The sequence below is a fragment of the Molossus molossus genome, unplaced genomic scaffold (assembly GCF_014108415.1).
Source record: "Molossus molossus isolate mMolMol1 unplaced genomic scaffold, mMolMol1.p scaffold_m16_p_1, whole genome shotgun sequence".
In the NCBI taxonomy this organism is placed as follows: Eukaryota; Metazoa; Chordata; class Mammalia; order Chiroptera; family Molossidae; genus Molossus; species Molossus molossus.
The window spans coordinates 144,176,725-144,196,289 of NW_023425344.1; the positions used below are offsets into that span (position 1 = coordinate 144,176,725).

The following is a 19,565-nucleotide window of genomic DNA, read 5'->3' on the forward strand; positions in this document are numbered from 1 at the left end:
ATTCTATTTCTGAAGTTCCTATTCTGCTCTACTGACCTTTCTATTCATTAGGATTCAAAAATACAAATCATAAGGTGAAAATTTCAATGAATCTACCTACATAAAACTTAAGGACACCATAGACAATGTTAGCAGAAAAGTAGCAGGCTGGTAGAAGTTGTTTACTATGGCTAAGAAAAGCAACTGATAGCTAGAATATAATAAAAACTCTTGAAAAATCAACAAGAAAGACAGGAAACTCATCAGAAAACAAAACAAAACCAAACCAGAGAACAAGGACTATGATTAGGCAGTTTACAAAAGAGGAAACCCAAGTGACTAAGAACTATATGAGAGATGTGTGGCCTTATTAGTAAACAAAAGAAGTCCAAGTTAAAACTAACCTAAGATATTATTTATACCTACTGTATTGGCAAAAATTAGACAATTAAAAAATAACCAATATCAGTAAGGAGATGGGGAAACTGGAACCCACATGTACTACTGCTGGGAAACTAATACTGTTAAACTAATACAACCATTCTGTAGACTAGTCTGGCACTGTTTAGTGAAGCTAAGTATGTCCTGGAGCCCCATACCCACAGTTCAGTCTACACCGGAGGAAACCTCTTTCAGAAAAGGAGGGGAACACGTGTGAGGGTGGTAGCACAGTGCTGCTTGCAGCAGGCGGCGCTGGCAGCCGTCTAGGTTCGTAACCCACTGAAAAATCTAAGAACAAGTAGAAGCCTGGTAAATGTGCTTACTATGGAACACTGTGCATCAGTCAGGAGCAATCAAATGGACAATGGCATGCACAGATATTAAAATGTGTTGAGCAAAAAGCTGTAAATGTATTTTTAGCACAGTTCCATTTATATACATTTAAACCAGACACAACACTGCATTTTACACCCATATCCAGGAACATATGCCAATGGCAGAGATGAGTGGGTGAGTGGGGGACACCACTGGATGGTCCTATAGTAAGTATCACCTGGTCTGTCATTCACTGAAGGCCTCCTGCTTGTCACAACCTGACTCCTACTGCTGGAAAAACAGAAAAGGAAGGTTTGGGTTTGAAGAATAATGACTTATCAGGTCATTTTATCACCTAGGAACTTTTGAAAGACCCAGTATCTAAGATGATATAGGACAGATGAGTTCTGATTTAATGAGGAAGAAGAGAAGACAATCTAGAAACTCGGGCAATTTGGAGGGAAGTGCTGAAGATGGCATGGTTTTAGTAGGAAGGGAAAGAAACCCTGAAGATGAACTTTTCTTGGATCATAAGTGAGCTGAAAATTTACCAGGGAAAGGTTGACCTGATCCAATTTACGAAAAAATCTAAGCTGGAACTATAAATATATCAGGTTCCCTCACATTCAACTGTTAGGCTTGGTACCTATTAGGCAGGGGAGGAAATCATATCCTGTAAGACTTAGATTCCCAATAGGCAGGCTAAACAAAATCACAGGGGTGACTACTGTCTGTGCTAGTTGCGAACATGAGTAAGGAAATGTATCCACTTTAACCAAGTGATGTGTAACTAATTTTGCTTAATGTCTATAATACACGTTAAAAGAAAACTGCTCCAACTCATTGCCAAGGTAAACTCTTCACAAAAGAGAAGATTCAAGTGGGGGGGGTCCTAGGATTCTGAACCCCATGGACTCCATGATACAGGTTTATAGACACTCACCCCTGTCTATTCACCCACTATTAACCACAGTGCTCAGGTACAGGCAACAGAAGCACAGCTAAGCTGGGAAAGGGGTAGCAATAAGCTTCTTAAAAATCTCCCCCTCCCTTCCCATGTCAGACTACACTAGCACAGGATCAAGGCTCCACCTAAGCCCTACTCTTGGATCATCTCATTCTCTCCTACTTCCATTCACAGGGATTTTATGACGATTTGTTCCCAAATCTAGAAAAACAATCTTAGGACAGAGATTATCTTTAAAGCTATACCATAAGAAATCCTAATATGATGACTTAATAACCAAGCCACTCTAAAAAGAAAGATAGGTTTCTCTTGACCTTCAAGAATATTAAAAATGAAGTTTTACAGTGGGAACTGTTTCTGAACCATGAATGGGCTTTTTCATATGATTAAACAGTGGGTGAAAATATAGGATGGCCATCTTTAGTGGACTGTACACACTCTTTGATGAACTAGTCAGTGAACACAAAATAGCCATTGTTGGCCTTAATGCTAGTAGCAGTTCTTGATGACTTTCATTCACCTCAACATGTATTGATGTGACAGGCACTGGGCTTTGATCTACTTGAACAAAGAAGATGGGAATCCTACTTTCATAGTTTCTGCCTGGTTTTTTGTTAATTCCTATATGTGTTAACAAAAATGAGTTTTATAATAAGAAATTAACCAGTTGATGAAGTTATGAATGATTCCAAGACTCTTTTACATTGTTTTATTAACGAAATTCTTAAGTTAAAAGGAAACCGAGTACTGAAATTCTTTCTTTTATATTATTCTCCTTTGATTAGGGCTTTAACAACATTCTTGACTAAATCAACCATTTCATTTCTCCCCTAAGAACAATTTACAGACAAGCTCCATAAAAACGATTTTACTATAGTTGTCACAGCACATCTGATCATTCTGAGCACAACTCAGTTCTAGCTCCAATCTCACACATTAAGTCTAGTCTCTTAGCCTCGTGTCACTCGCTGCGCCGAAGATGCAGACACTTGTAGTCTATTGACCTTGGAGAGAGAGACAAGTAGTTGTTGGCCCTGTAGTTCATTTTCTTCCAAGTTTTCTACTGTCCCAAACTTTGCTAAAAATAAAATAACTACTCAGTCTAGCATTCACCAGTGAATTGCAAGCAGTACCTGAATAATCTTTTTTAAACCCTGGATTACTTTTGGTACCAGAGGCCTGTCAAAGTTGGCAGTTTTCATTCTTCTAATCTATGCTGCCAGGGAACTATCTGTAAGAACAGAGGGCTTTAAGTGTCTCTTTAGAGTCTGCCCTAACCTTATCTCCTCAACCTTATTTTCTACAATACAAACCCTTTATCCAGCCTGGACCCTAAATGTTCTGCTCAGCTGTGAGCCACGTGTTGACTGCCTCCCTGTCACTCCCCTCTCAGTCTTCAAAGTCTGGCTCTAAAACTCAACCAGAGTTTGTCAAACCTTTGTTCACAGTGCTACTCCTCACTGACCTCTCGCCTGGCACCTTCTGCCCTTGCTGTTTATATTCCACCATCTGTTGATTACAGAGTGCCGTTTTGTCACTCAGATACAACTGATCACATCAGTTTTCTTATGAATGCAATTTTTTCCCCCTCAATTAGATGATAAGCTCTTTGTAGGCAAAACTCTCTCTTTTAATGTAGCCACAGGATTCTGGAAAACATTTGGCATAAAATATAGACTTAATATGCATTACCTAAATAAAATTTATATTTTAAAATTCTAAGACCATCTTATTTTTTAAAACTTATCTTTAGTGTTGAATGTATTACAGATGTCCCCCCTTTTTTCTCCCATTGACCCCCTCCTCCCCACCCCCACTCCCCTCCCGCCTTCCCTAACACTGTTGTTTGTGTCCATTGGTTATGCATAGATTCATAGAAGTTCTCTGCTTTATCTCTTCCCGCCCTCCCTCCTCCCTTCTCTTTGAGGTTCATCAGTCCAACAACCAATTTGTACTTCTTAATTCCTTCATCCTTTTCACCCATCCCCCCAGCACCCTCCCATCTTGAAAACAACAAAAAGTTCTCTGTTATCTATGAGTCTGTTTCTGTTCTACTTGCCCATTTCGTTTGTAGATTCAATTGTTGATAGATATGTATTTATTGCCATTTTATTGTTCATATTGTTGTTCTTCTTCTTCTAGAAGACCCTTCAACATTTCATATAATACTGGTTTGGTGGTGATGAACTCCTTTAGCTTTTTCTTGTCTGGGAAACTCTTTTTTTTTTTTTTTTAATCCTCACCCGAGGGCACTTTTCCATTCTTTGTTCAGATAGAGCAGGAGGGAGAGAGAGAGAGAGAAACATCGATGTGAAAGGGACACATCGAGTGGCTGCCACCCGCACGACCAACCAGGGCCGGGGACAAACTACAACCGAGGTACATGCCCTTAGCAGGAACCGAACCCGGGTCTCTCCGGACCGCAGGCCGACGCTTTAACCGCTGAGCCAAACCGGCCAGGGCTGGGAAACTCTATATATGGCCATTGATTCTAAATGATAGCTTTGCAGAATAAAATAATCTTGGTTGTAGGTCCTTGGTTTTCATCATTTTAAATATTTCTTGCCACTCCATTCTGGCCTGCCAAGTTTCTTTTGAGAAATCAGCTGACAGTCTTATGGGAGCTCCTTTGTAGGTAACAGACTGCTTTTCTCTTGCTGCTTTTAAGATTCTTTGTCCTTAACCATTGGCATTTTTATGGTGATGTGTCTTGGTGTGGGCCTCTTTGAGTTCATCTTGTTTAGGACTCTCTGTCCTTCCTGGACTTGTATGTCTGTTTCCTTCACCATGTTAGGGAAGTTTTCTGTCATTATTTTTTCAAATAGGTTTTTAATTTCTTGCTCTCTCTCTTCTCCTTCTGGCACCCCCATGATGCTAATATTGGTATACTTGAAGTTGTCCCAGAGGCTCCTTACACTATGCTCATTTGTTAAAAATTCTTTTTTCTTTTTGCTGTTCTAATTGGGTGTTTTTTTCTTCCTTATATTCCAAATCGATGATTTGCTTCTTGGCTTCACCTACTCTACTATTGATTCCCTGTAAATTATTCTTTATTTCAGTTAGTGCATCTTCATTTCTAACTGGTCCATTTTTATGTTGTTGATGTTCTCACTAAGTTCCTTGGAGGTCTCCTTAAGTTCCTTGAAGTTCTCACTAAGTCCCTTGACTGTCTCACCAAGTTCCTTGAGCAACCTTATAACCAGTGTTTTGAACTCTGCATCTGATTGCTTATCTTCATTTTGTTTAGTTCTTTTCCAGAGTTTTGTTCTGTTCTTTCATTTGGGACATGTTTCTTTGTCTCCTCATTTTGGCTTTTTCCCTGTGTTTGCTTCTATGTATTAAGTAGAGTTGCTATATCTCCTAGGCTTCCTAGGGTGGCCTGTTGTAGTAGGTGTCCTGTAGGGTCCAGTGGCACAGCCTCCCTAGTTACCCCAGCAGGGCCCTCAAGGTGCACCCCTAATGTGGATTGTACACCCTTCTGTTGTAACTGAGTCTTGATTGCTATTGGCACATCAATGGAAGGGATTTACTCAGGCTGACCAGCTGCAAGGACTGGCTGTGCCCACTGACCACTGGCCTCTGACTACCTTGGAGGATCAGCTGTGCAGGAGACCATTACACAGAGCAAGACTTACTTCATCAGGGCTCTGGTACCCAATGAGTCCACTCATTGAGTGTGTCACTTGTGGAGGTGGGTTGGGTGGTGGTGTTTCGATGTGGTTTGAAGCTGTCCACTGGGTGTGCTGGCTCTGGGGCAAGGTCAGCCACTGCCTGTGTTCTACCCAGGGCCACCTGGCATAAGCTACAAAGTGATCTGCCGATGGCTGCTTCTTGTGCTGGGCTTGGAGGTGCCCAGGAAAAGCCAAGTTGTCAACTAAGGCTGGCTGCTTCTAGTGCCAGGCTTGGAGCCACTTAACAAAAAGTATGGGGTTCATTGAGACCAGATGCTGCTTATTTGAGATTTTAGGAAAATCTGAAGCAGGATCCAAGACAGGCCAATCCTATGGTAAAGGCACTGGAAACAGCTTGGGTGGGCCCAAAAGTTGGATGGGGCAGGGCCTCAGGAATCACCAGAATCGGGCAAGCAGTGTGAGCCAGGTTGCTGGAGTCCCAGATATGGCGCAGTCTGCTGCCCTGGGGAAGCACTCACCAAAGAAACAATGGCTTCCAATAGCAAGTCTGTCCAGAAGAAAGCTGCCCCTCCAGCTCTAGCCCCAATGCCAAACGGCTCAGTTCTTCCCACTATGTCTCTGGCGCCTTTCAAGCTGCCTTCCCTCAGAGCTCAGAGTAAGTCTGGTGCAGGCCCTTTAAGAGGAATTGCCTGGGGCTCCAGCAGCCTCAGCTTCCCTCAGCCTCCCTCAGCCTCAGTTCCTGCTGGTTTTACAGCCAGAAGTTATGGGGACTTCTCTTCCTGGCACTGGAGCCCTGAGCTGGGCACCTGATGTGGGACCATGACCCCCTCGCTCCTCAGGGAGGACCTTCCCAGCCAAGTGGTCCTCCTGATTTTTATCCTCCACATGTGGGTGTGGGACTGGCTTGTTCACTCCTCTGCCCCCTCCACCAGTCTCCATGTGGCTGCTTCTTTCATTTCATAGTTGTAGGATGTCCATTCAGTTCGATTTCAGGTGGTTTCGAATGATGGTTGTTCTGAAGTTTAGTTGTAAGTTTTATGTAGTTGTGGGTGGAGACAGGACCACATTTACCTACGCTGCCATCTTGACAGGAAGTCAGACCATCTTATTTTTTTGGAAAAATAATTAGAGTCCTTAAAACAGACCTTTGATCTAAAAGAAAAGCTTAAACACACACTTAGGAGTGTTTCAAACATGTTCATATTGTTGCAGTGACCATCTTTTACCCCCTCTATTGCATATAGAGGCCAAATCCTTCAAATTTAGGAGAAATTACTCTCATTCAACCTATAGATTTCAATCAAGGGCAAGTGGGAAGCAGAAGGGGGGCAACTTTAAACACAGCCATAGAGGAGATGCTTCACTTAACTTCACAAATAGTAATATGTGAAAAAATTGGCACCAATAAATACACCAGGCCCACTAAACCAGTAATGCTTCCCAATGTTAATATGTAATAAATATTAATATGAATGCACAACTTCAAAAATGGATCTTCAGCCCTGGCTGGTTTGGCTCAGCTATTAGAGCGTCGACCAGCAGACCAGAGAGACCTGGGTTCGGTTCACACTAAAGGCGTGTACCTCGGTTGCAGTTTGTCCCCGTGTGGGTAGCAGCCAGTCGATGCGTCTCTTTCACATCGATGTTTCTCTCTCTCTCTTCCTCCTTCTCTCCCTCCCGCTCTATCTGAAGATAAATGCAAGAATGTCCTCAAATGAGGATTAAAAAAAAAAAGGATCTTCACACAAACAGGTTGAAGGGAAATAAACACGTAGTAACTTTTCTTTAGTGTGGGCTATTTCTCAATGTCAAGAAAACAAAAAACCTTGGAAAGAATGCTTCCAAAAATATTCACTAGGCAAACTAGCAAACTAGGACTCCTTCCTGCCCCGCAAATCAAAGGGAGATCCACCTCAGCTTGAGGCTGGTTGGTGCTGGGAGCGCTGGGAGTGCAGAGTTAGTTTTGTTCTGGTTTTCAAATGTTGATGTGCTCACTGGTTCAGAATCCATTTCATGACACTGCCTTTTCCCTGACTGTGTGTGTTGTGTTTTTTTTCCCTTTTCTTCTGAAATGTCTTAAGTATTTAGGACCTTAAGCTCTAACTGGCACTCAAGGGTATTAAATACAATTAAACATTTTAAAGGCTAGTAATTTTACTTCTCCAGAGCAATTATCTTGCTTTCATTTAGATTTTTTTTTAAGCTCTTTCTGAACAATGTAGAAAAACAAGGTTGACTTCAGACTGTTTCAATTGTGAATAGTTTCAACTATTAATAGGAGGCAGTCTTTTCCTCAGGGCCATACACCACATGAAAGTAATTGATTCGCCTACACTAAGCAAACAAGTTCAGGATAGAGGCCTTGTCTAGGCAGGCTGGTTTGCAGGCCCTGAGGGAAGAAGTCTCCTACTACCAGTTTGCTATCTATCATTGAACAGAAGATGTGGAAATTAGATTTTCCTAAAGTAAAACCTCACCTGAAAACAACCTGGCTACATTTCAGACTGGTTCCTAGTAACAAAACATTACAACTCAGGAGGAAGCAAAGAGACAAACACCACCAAGTAGAAAACCTAGTTGTACTGGATGAAATGTTTGCAAAGGTAGACCCTTCAAAATTTTATTCTTAGCTCATTTTTTAAAAATTGACATTCTATATGCCAATTGCATTTCTGGATTCTTTAGCAAATTAAAAAAAGAAGAAGAAAATTCAAGTTTCAGTTGTTCTTTTGTTAAACAAGTTTGTGTACTTTCTCTTTATTTATTCAGCAAATATTATAAGAGTACTCAATGAGAGCTGCTCTAGTGAGATAAAATGTAGTACTTCTTACTTGGAAGTACTTATTTTATTTTATTTTTTTATAGTTTTTTTCTGCGAAACTCCAAATTTTTAGCTAAATTTTTCATTCATTTTCCTAATAAAAACAAAGCTGACTTACAGTATGTTCATTTAGCATTGGAATTTATAACCCCTGGTTAGATTGGAAGTAGACATCTGATTTATGTATTTTATCTCAAATTGAACATTTAAATCCAAGGCAGGGGAAAGGGAATAAGAACCTTTAACCTGTGGATGTGTATACATAGGCTTCCTTCTCCCCAGACTCTTAGATCCTCCCTGGAAACCTAGTAACAAATTGCTCAAATCACTCATTTCAAATCCTGGCCTTTGGGCACAAACTCATATCCCAGTTTAAACAGAGAGGAAGAGATAAGATGTTTTCAGCACATTTTCAAGAAATGGGGACAACCAAATATTTGCTGAAAAAACTGGATGACTCCAACAGTTAAGATGATACTAATATCGGACATTCAAGGGCTGCCTATTAACCTCTCTGGAAGAAAACACAGCACCTTTAAGTAGCTCAACAGTGGAGTCTGACAATTACTTAAGTAATTACAAAGGCCTCTTGGTAAACCTCACCAACGTTGGAAAACCAAAACAAAACTAACATCCTGATGAAATGAGAATTAGTTTAGAAATGCTGTATTTTTATGTAAGTTTTCAAGTTCACTAATTTTTAAAAATTATTTTTAATTATAGTTGGCATACCATATTAGTTTTAGATGTACAACAGTGATTAGACATTTATATATCTTACAGAAGTGATCACAATAATCTCATACCCATCAGACACCATATATAATTACAATATTATTAACTATATTACTTATGCTGTGCTTGATACCCTCATGACTACATTATAACTGGCAGTTTGTACTTAATCCCCTTCACCTTTTTTGCTCATTCTGCTCCATACCCCCATAAAATCTGGCAATCATCAATTTGTTCTATCTAGGAGTTTGTTTCTGTTTCATTTTGTTTGTTCCTTTTTTTTTTTTTTTTTGGTTCCACATAAAACTTAAATCATACAGTACTTTTCTTCCTATGTCTGACTCATTTCACCTTAGCATAATGCCCTTTAGGTCCATTCACATCACAAATGGAAAGATTTCATTCTACTTTATGGCTGAGTACTAGCCCATTGTATATATGTACCACATCATCTTTATTCATTAATCTATTGATGAACACTTAAGTTGCTTCCATATCTTGGCTATTGTAAACACCACTGCAATGAATACAGGGGTGAATATATCTTTTCAAATTAGTGTTCTGGATTTCTTCGGATAAATACCCAGAAGTGGGACTGCTGGGTCACAAGGTAGTTCTATTTTTAATATTTTGAGGAACTGCCACTGTTTTCCATAGTGGCTGCACCAGCATAAAATCCCACTAACAGTTTGAGGGTTCCCTTTTCTCCTCATCCTCACCAACACTTGTTCTTTGTTGACTTTTTGGTAATAGCCATTCTGACAGGTATGAAGTGATATCTCATTGTGGCTTTTCTTTATCCTCACCCGAGGATATTTTTGCATTTATCTTCAGATTGAGCAGAAGGGAGAGAAGAAGGAAGAGAGAGAACCATCGATGTGAGAGAGACACATCAGTGGTTGTCACCCACACAACCCCAACCAGGGCGGGGGACAAATTGCAACCAAGGTATGTGCCCTTAGCAGAAACTGGACCCGGGACTCTCCGGTCCGCGGGCCGATGCTCTAACCGCTGAGCCAAACTGGCCAGGGCTCATTGTGGTTTTGATTTGTATTTTCCTGATGATTAATGATGTTGAGCATCTTTTTATGTAACTGTTGACCATCTGTATGTCCTCTCTGGAGAATTGTTTAGTTAGGTCCTCAGTCCATTTTTTTTTTTAATCATGATAGCTACAGACTATTTTTTTTTTTTAATTTTTATTGATTTTAGAGAAAGAGAGGAAGGGGGAGAGAGATAGAAACATTATGAGGAAAGAACACTGATTGGTCGCCTCCTACATGTCCCCCACTGGGGATTGGGCCCACAACCTGGGCATGTGCCCTGACCGGGAATCAAACTGGTGACCTCTTGGTGATGGGTCAACGCTCAACCACTGAGCCACACTGGCTGGGCCTCAGTCCATTTTTTAATTGAATTGTTTTTATTTTTTATGTTGAGTTTTATGAGTTCTTTATATATTTTGGATGTTAACCTCTTATAGGATGTATCATTTGCTAATATCTTCTCCCGTTCAAAAGCTTAAGGGCCTGCAATTATTAGATTGATTCATATGAAGTTGTCATTTGTGTAGTTCAAAAATAGTTGAATATCAGTAATTTTATATGGTTAACCTAATGATTTTGGAATTGAACTGATAATTTGCATTTTTAAAGAGTGAAGTGTTGGGGTGTCAATGGGGGGTAAAAGGAAGGACATCTATAATACTTTCAACAATAAAGATGTATAAAAAATAAAAATAAATAAAATATAAAAGAGTGAAGTGTTTCTTGAAATGAAATTTTAGTTTAAGTATGGTTTTATTACATAGTCTAGCCGGTGTGGCTCAGTGGTTGAGCATCGAACCATGCACCAAGAGGTTGCCAGTTCGCTTTCCAGTCAGGACACATGCCCAGTTGGAGGCATGCAGGAGGTGGCCAATCGATGTTCACTCTCATCGATGTTTCTCTCTCTCTTTCCTTCTCACTTCCTCTCTCTCTAAAATCAATAAAGGAAAATTTTTTTTAAATAAATAAATATATGATTCATAAAGTGAAGTGCCTGTATTAGCAGGAACTCAATCAACACATTCACTGGTTATCCAGTGTGTGTGGAGGACAAGTTAGCGTATGAAGAAAGTGAGGTCCAAAGCCTGCAAGTTGATTTGGCAAGTCAGAAAGAACTGGATCTAGGTCTTTAGCTGTTTACTCCAGAATAATGCTTTTTAAAGCTTTTTTGCATCAAAACTTCTATTTGACATTTTTGGTGCCCTTCTTTTTCTTCATCTTTCTTTCTATCTTCCCTTCCTCAACCCTGAACATCCCAGTCAACTTCGTTATTTCTTTAGCATACAAATATCTACTGCACAGTAAAGCCAGAATACAGATCTGCTATCACAACCCTGCTAAACCTTCATTGGTGAATGTCCCAAAGTCAATGCTAAACTCTTCATCATGATAATCAAAGCCACAATTCTGCCATTATCATTTCCCACTACCGTCCCCTTATGTCCCAGCTCAAATGTTACATTCTCCAACAGATACTCTGACACCTGTGAAAGAAAGTATCTCTGTCCTCTGCTCCCAAAAGACTTGTGGGCCTCAGCTCTCGACTTACATGTGACGTTTATTTTCTCTCCTTTACTGGATCATAGTTTCTCAAGGGCAAGAAACATACCTTATCCATTTCTGTATTCCCAGTTGTGCCTCCTCACATGGTAGAAACTTAAATGTTCATGAAAGCTCTTCAAACCCTCTGAATCTTTACAGAAAATATACTATGCACCACTTTGAAAGGCAGAAATCAACCAGACCTACCAGTTTAGTCTAGTACAAAAGATCACGGGCATTTTTTTCCACACAAGAGAATTCCTTTAAGTAGGTTTTACAAAATAAACTATTTTAAATATACTCACAGAATGAAGTTTGTAAAGGAAAGCTGTGGTAAACTATTAATTCATCTGAGAGAGGCTGAGACACCACTTAGTCCTGCTCCAAATTTTACTGACCAGGAAACCAAGTTCCAGAAAGTTCCTAGGCTCACAGAGTTACTTGGGGATGACTCCTGAGGTGGATCCCCTCACTTGCAGTTTAGTACTGATCTTTTCCCCTGTGCTAGGCTCTACTGACCTGTTAATTTAAAAACATAAATTGTATGCTGCAAACATAAAAAACAGAAGCATAGGAAGGCTAATTATGTTTGCATGCACAATGACTAGCTCAATGCTCAGCACACTGTAGGTGCCCTAACAGTCTACAAATATCATTGAATGAACAGATGAATACCCTGGGTCTTTGGATCAACAATTAAAATAACCAGAATATTAAATAATTCAAAGCACTAGTCAGACAACTAGTTTCCTAGAAGGAACAACAGAAGCCTGAAAGGCAAAATAGAAAAAAAAAAAATCAAAATAAGAGAGTAAATATTTGAAAAGGAAGATAATATATAAACGGAATCCTATAAAAATAACTAAACTTAAGCTAATACAAAAAGAGAATCAAGTCACTGAACAGATGTTTCTCCAAAGAAGATCTGTAAGTATCCAGCCAAGCTCATGAAAAGATACTCAACATTATTAGTCATTAGGAAAAAGCAAATCAAAACCAAAATGAGCCCTAGCTGGTTTGGCTCAGTGGTTAGAGCGTTGGCCCACGGACCAGAGTGTCCCGGGTTTGGTTCCCGCTAAGGGCACATACCTTGGTTGCAGTTTGTCCCTGGCCCTGGTTGGAGTCGAGTAGGTGGCAGCCACTCGAAGTGTTTCTCTCACGTCGATGTTTCTCTCTCTCTCTCTCTCTTCCACTCTATCTGAAGATAAATGCAAAAAAAAAAAAAAAAGTCCTCGGGTGAGGATAAAAAATAAATAAAAACAAAAAACACCCTGGAAAAATCACAAGAGTTGGTGAGGATGTGGAGAAACTGGACTCCTTTTACATTGCTGGTGGGAATGTAAAATGGTGCAGCCACCATGGAAAACAGTTTGGTGATTCTTTAATAGGTTAAACATCCAATTACTATATTACTCAGGATTTCCACTCTTAGATATAGACCCAAAAGAACTGAAAACAAGTGTTCAAACAAATGGTCATAGTAGAATTATTCACAATACCCTAATGGGGAAACAACCCAAATGTCCGTGAACTGATAAGTGGATAAACAAACTGTGGTACATCCATACAATGGGATATTATTCAGTCATAAGAATGAATGAGGTACTGATACATGCTACAGTATAGATAAATCTTGAAAGTATTGTTAAATGCAATAACTCAACACAAAAGGCCACGTGTTGTGTGATTCTATTTATGTGAAATATCCAGAACAGACAAATCCAGGAAGACAGAAAGCAGATCAGTGGTTACCAGGGCCTGGAGTAGAGGGGAAATGAGGGAATGACTGATTAATGGATATGGGTTTTCTTTGGGGGGTGATGAAACAGTTCTGGAACTAGATAGTGGTGATGGCTGTGCAACAATGTGAATAGACTGTTTTTTTTTTTTATATACTTCAAATATGTGCAGTTTATTGAATGTCAATTATACTTCAGTAAAGATCTTTAAAAGAAAATAAAAAGGATGGGAAAAGATACATCACACAAATATTAACAACTGCAACAATGAAAAGATCACTTCTGGCTATATTACATGAGAAAATAGATTTTAAGGCAAAAATCCACAGTAGTGAAAAAGTAACTCTGTAATGATAAAAATTCAATTCCTATTAGACTTTGTATAACTAACAATATAAAGTTACAAATGCATATTGTTAGATATTAAAATATAAAGTTGTATGCACAGGTAATCTCAGAGTAACAGGAGATATAGTGAAATCCCCATTATAGTGGGATCTTTCAATATAGCTCAGTTATTGCCACATTAAGAAGGCACAAAGTTAATAAGGAATAATGCAATTAATAAAGTTCATTTAATGAGTATCTGTAGACCTCTACAGAAAAATAAAACATATAATGTGAATGTTCTTAAAGCCACTGATTTATATATTTTAATGATAAAATGTTATATGTATTTTACAATAAAAAAAGAGAGAGAGAATCAAGTCTTCACAGTGCTAGGGCCTTTGGAAATAGCCGATCTGAAGATATGCATTCATAAAGAGCTATCATGTCCCACTCCAATAAAGCAAGGTGAAGTGTTCTGTTCTACACATTCCTTTACTTGACTGCATGGATTGTAAACCCAGCACCTACCTTTTTTTTTTTTTTTTGGTACGTGCCCCTAGTGGGAACTGAACCTGAGACTCTCTGGTCCGCAGGCCGACACTCCAACCACTGAGCCAAACCGGCCAGGGCCTCAGCACCTACTTTCTTAAAATAGGTTTCAAGATGAATGCTTTGAGTCCCGAAAGACAGGGCATTATGGAGAGGTGCAGCTTCACTGTGGTTCTCTAAAGAGGCTGTTATCGGTGACTCCACTACATTTGACCCCACTGTGTCAATGTGAACAAAGGCCCCCGGACTCCCTCAAAGATCCAAGTGGGGAATGCTGCAGGATATCAGAGGGAGAGTTGCTGAGCCCATCTTCCTTAGAGCACAGCTAGGAAGTCACTACCACTACCACCAGAAAGAGCATGGAAACTGAAACAAAATGCTGCCCTTCTCCAGCAAAGGGAAGAGCTCAAGTTCTGGGATGCTCCTAGGATTCCCTGGCACCTACCCCCAAATGGCCTCCGTGCCACTGGCAGCTGTCCCACAACCATGTAGATAAGATGCACTTGAATTTTTTGTTCCAGAGGATCTCCTGTTCTCTGCTCCATCCAAGCCTTTCACTTCTCTCCCTTCAGGCTTCAAGGCTCCACCCCATCACTTGTAGTTATTTGAGATGATCTTTAGAATCAACACAGGGTGACAACTATAGGCTCCTTAGGTGTCTGAGAACTTTGGAACCAGGGCCAGGTGTATCTTCAACTCCTGAGGAAGGCTTGATCTGGTTTTAATCAGTTGGGCCATATGGCTGTTATCTAGATATGTTTGTATGCTCAATGACCAGCTCAGTGCTCAGCACACTGTAGGTGCTCAAACAGTCTATAAACATGACTGAATGAATTAATGAACTTCAGGGCCTGCCCCCAAACAGGCAAGGCTCCCCTGCCACAAAGAGGTCATCATGGAGTCAAACACACTCAAATTTTCTTAAAAGCATCTCTCCTCTTTCCAGCCTTCTCTAAATTTGCATTCTCATTTTGGCTTTCTGATCTCTAGTAATGGAGAAAATGTGTTACTTTTAAATGATCAGTATACAAAATTTTCAAAGGAAAGCTCATTTGAAGTGCTGTTACCAAGAACTATATCCAGTCACTTAAAAATGACTATTACTGTCCTGGCTGATTTGACTCAGCGATTAGAGCTTCACCTGTAGACCAAGAGTCCCGGGTTCGATCCCGGCCAAGGGCATGTACCTCGGTTGCAGTTTATTCCAGCTTTGGTTGTGATTGTGCGGGTGGCAACCAATCATCGATGTTTCTCTCTCTCTCTCTCTCTCTCTCTCTTTTCCTCCCTCTCTCCCTCCTGCTCTATCTGAAGATAAATGTAAAAATATCCTCAGGTAAGGATTTTTAAAAATTGCTATTACTGGTCTGGGCAAGAAAACACACAAGATTCCATACATACGTTGTCAAGTTTGGCAAGAGAGATTTTAGACAACTTCCACCCTTCCCACCCAATCCCAAGTAAATAGGGCATTTGTTTGTATTTCCACATTGACCTCATGAAAGAAAATACCTCCTCCACCTAGAAAAACAATCTAACATTCAGACATAGAACTTTGAGGGCAAGCTCTGCAGTGCATGCTAGAGCACTAAGTATGTAGGGCTTACACAAATAAAGCAGAAAAGTATCTTTACTAAAGGTTTCTCCTGCAAGCATTTTCTTCAAGTTTACACTTATACCTGGTTTAGTATTTTTATACCTTTCAGAAATACAGGTTAAAAAAAAAATGTTGTCTCCATTAAAATCGGAGCTAGAACAAGGAGCCTTCGTCCTACAGTCTCCAGCAACAGACCTGAATGTTTCACTCTGTTTAGAGGGGAAAAGAGACACACACAAAAAAATCATTTTCTTTAACTCATTTTAAGTTTTCTTCCCTGCACCAACTCTTTTAACTCTGGCAAAGAGTTAAGTTTTCTGAGGTTAGTTCCTGCGGTTAAAAAAACAACAGCAAAAAATACTAGGTGCTTAAATTTAGACTCTGTAAAACAATACTGGGAAAGTTTCAAAGCCTTGGAGAAATACTGGAGTTTATTTTATTGCCTTTTGTTAAATTGCATCACAACGACCACATTTTCTTCTCTTTTTTAATCCCTCCGGCCCCAGGCTCATTGGCAGATCCCACACGTGCCTGCGTGATTCAGTTGTTACCTGTTGGGGGTCAGGGGTTGGGGAGCAGGGCTGGGGACGAAAATATACTGTTCATTTCTAGCAGGACCGAAGTTTAACAGGTGGATTTAGCTACCTCCTGTCAACATTAGGCTCCCACCCCCCTCTACGCCTGCTAAAGAGCAGAGTGTCCCGGGGATCAAGGGCCACGGCGGCAAGTGGGGCGATGATGCCCTCACACGGCTCCGAGAAGGGTGGTGGGGGCAGGGGAGGGGTGTCAGGGACACCCCGAACCGCTGGGCTCCCAAAGCTAAACCTGTATCACGAGCCACCAAGGGCCCCGCAACAGGACAACCTATGAGCAGGAAAACGCCGCGTCCTCCACACCGCCCGCGACCCGGGTGCACGCGAACCCCTGAAATCCCAAAAGACCGACCGGGTTTCCCGTGAGGGAGGCCACCGGGTTAACACATTCCCTCGGACTGCGCCAGTCTTTCCCAACTTCCAGGGCAGGGGACCAGCGAGGTGGAGGAGAGGGAGAGCGCGCAGGGAGAGATCCGCGCAAGGACTGCCCAGCAGGGAAGCGTGGGAGCGCAGGCAGCGGGTCGCCAGCAAAAGGGGGTCACCTCTCTAGACCTGAAACCCACCCGAGCTTAGCCTCGCTCATCAGACTCCAAACGCCGCCTGGCTCATCGACGCGCCGAGGGAGGCGACCGGCTGCCAGGACGTAACCCCGCCGGCGACAGAAAAGTCCCCACTCACCTGGCAGGAGCTCTCTCCCCGGAGACCGCAGGTGTTCGCTCGGACCGCCACCCGGAGCCCTCGGGCGGCGGAGAAGCCGGTCAGCTTGCGCCCGTCTCGCCAACAGTCCCGGGCCGCCGCCGCGCGCTCACACCCCCACTGCGCACTGCCCCGCCGTGCGCGCGCTCACTCGCCACCCTCCGCGCGCTCACCCCGCCCCGCCCCGCCGCGCGCTCACCCCGCCCCGCCCCGCCGCGCGCTCACCCACTGCCCAGCGCACGCTGCCTCCGGCACGGTGCACAGCCCCGCCGCGCGCCCACCCGGCTCGGCCCCGCCAAACACGCACTGCGCGTGCCCGGGGCATTTAAAGGGACAGCCCCACCCCCCCTCCCGGCGCGGGAACTGCTCGCGGCCGCCTCTCACCGGGGTACTTGGTCTCAGAGTGAGGTTTGACTTGGGAGACCCCCGAGTGAAACCCCACCCGCCATCTCCGAGTTACACCCGCGGATAAAAGCAAGAGGGGTTTGCGTTTGAAGTTTTGAAAAACTGGGACATCCTCCGCCGTCACTCCCACCCCCGTGAATTTTGAGAGGTTATTTTATATTTAATGACAATCATAACCACCGTGTATCGAATACTTACTACCTTCTGACAAGGCCCTTAATATACACACGTTATTTCATGTACTCCTCAGAGCAGAGCAGCCCCCTGATTTCTTTCCCCCACTTTGCAGAGGAGGAACCTGGGGAAAACAGGTCCCGAGCGGGGAAGAACTCATCCCAGCGGGTTTTGACCCAACTGCCCGGTGCTGTCGTCTCCTTGCCTCTATCGCTGGAAGTACCGACTGAGCCAACAGCTGCTGGCGGAGGCTCTGCGAGGTGGTGGAAGTTAATGTTACCAGTGGTTCCCTGGGGTGGAAGAACTCTCCGGGGAGGGAGAAAGCAAGAGTTATGGGTTTTATTAATTGTAGGGTTTGTTATATATTCAAGTGGCGGACATTATAATCATCTGTATTCCAAAATGCTCTTTGTGTTTACCCCCATTTTACAGAAAACTCAGGAAGGAAGTAGTTGGTTGCAGAGAATGGCTGAGTCACTGGCAGGGCTCAGGGCTGAGCCCCAATTCCTTCGTCCTTAGGTCATTTCTTTGCCCTCCCCAGGAAGAGATACCTGATTAAAGGGAAGACAACTTTTTCTCTAATAACACATTGGTCTCATCTAACTCCCTGCATCTTTAATTAATGTTGGCAAAACACTTTAATCTACCCAACGTGCTAGTTAATTAGGCAAGTATTATTATCCCCCTCTTTCTGAACCAAATCCAGGAGAGAATCAATTCTGTCAGTCCTTAATCCTGGATGAATAATGGGCCTAAGCTTTCTGTTTACATCCCCTGCCCCCTTAAATGTTGTTCCCTATTGTGTTAAATACTAATGCATTCATTGGCTAAGTAAAAGTTAAATAATATTAAACACCTCTGGATGAAAGGTAATATAGGCAATCCCTGTCTCTAAGGAACTCAGATAAAGAAAAAAAAAAAGACATTTTGATAAGTGCTTCCCAGAATTTTCTTAAAAAAATTTTTTTTTCTCTTTATTGATTTTTAGAGAGAGAGGAAAGGAGAGGGAGAGAGAGATAGAAACATTGATGAGAGAAAACATCAATTGGCTGCCTCCTGCATGCCCTGCACTGGGAATTTGGCCCACAACCTGGACATGTGCCCTGACCGGGAATGGAACCAGCAAACTCTTGGTTCATGGGTCGACACTCAATCACTGAGCAACACCAGCCGGGCTTCACTTTTTATTAGTGTATTTTTTGCTTGGTTAAGCTTTTAATGTATAAACATGTGTTTAGTTCTTTTTTTCTAATCTTCACCTGAGGATATTTTTGTATATATCTTCAGGTAGAGTGGGAGGGAGAGAGAGGGAGAGAAAGGGAGAGAGAGAGAAGCATCAATGTGAGAGGGACACATCAACTGGTTGACTCCCGCACAACCCTGACTAGGGCCGGGGATGAACTGTAACCGAGGTACATGCCTTTGACCAGAATCAAACCTGTGACTCATTGGTCTGCAGGCCGATGTTCTAATTGCTGAGCCAAACCGACCAGGGCTGTTTAGTTCTTTAATTTACACATTTTTTGTGTGTAAAAGTTTAATTTTACACAGTATCTTTTCTTACAGGTGGAGAAGAAATTGAAGTATTATGAGATTAAGAAGGAAGTATGGCAAAATAAAAAGGCCAAAAGGGGAGCAGGCAGGAAAAGAACAGGGAAGAAAATGAGACTGGGGTTTCAACCAAGAGACCTGAGAAGGGGAGAGAAGGCCAGCCCCTGCTGGTGCATCCCAGATCTTCATGGCAATTACAAACAGGTGGCCCTTCCTCTGGGCTGGTGCAGACATATCCAGGACCCAGCGTGACTGCCTGAGCACAGGCTGACGTCCAGTCCCCTCTGTACCGTCTAGGCATCTTTGTGCCAAGTGAACATACACAGAGAGACCAAAAGAGAGAAAAGACATGAAGTGAGGTAAAACCAACCAAACAAACAAATAAAACAACCCACAAGAAATGGCTGCGAGGGGGAATTTAGTTATTCATGAAAGTACTTAATGTCCAGGGGAAAA

At 42.1% G+C, this 19,565-nt stretch overlaps 1 protein-coding gene across 2 annotated transcripts in view; it reads right to left on the reverse strand.

Moving 5' to 3' along the window:
- The window catches only part of PROSER2 (proline and serine rich 2), a 47,401-nt gene extending 30,333 nt beyond the window's left edge, over positions 1–17,068 (reverse strand). Inside the window, exon 1 of one of the 2 annotated variants that reach the window (XM_036244813.1) lies at positions 16,962–17,068. The gene's annotated coding sequence lies outside the window, so the exon portion shown is untranslated. Of the gene's footprint in view, positions 1–973; positions 1,023–16,961 lie in introns of those variants that run through there. The other variant, XM_036244827.1, reaches the window with a different exon arrangement.
- Positions 17,069–19,565: the final 2,497 nt, after the last annotated feature.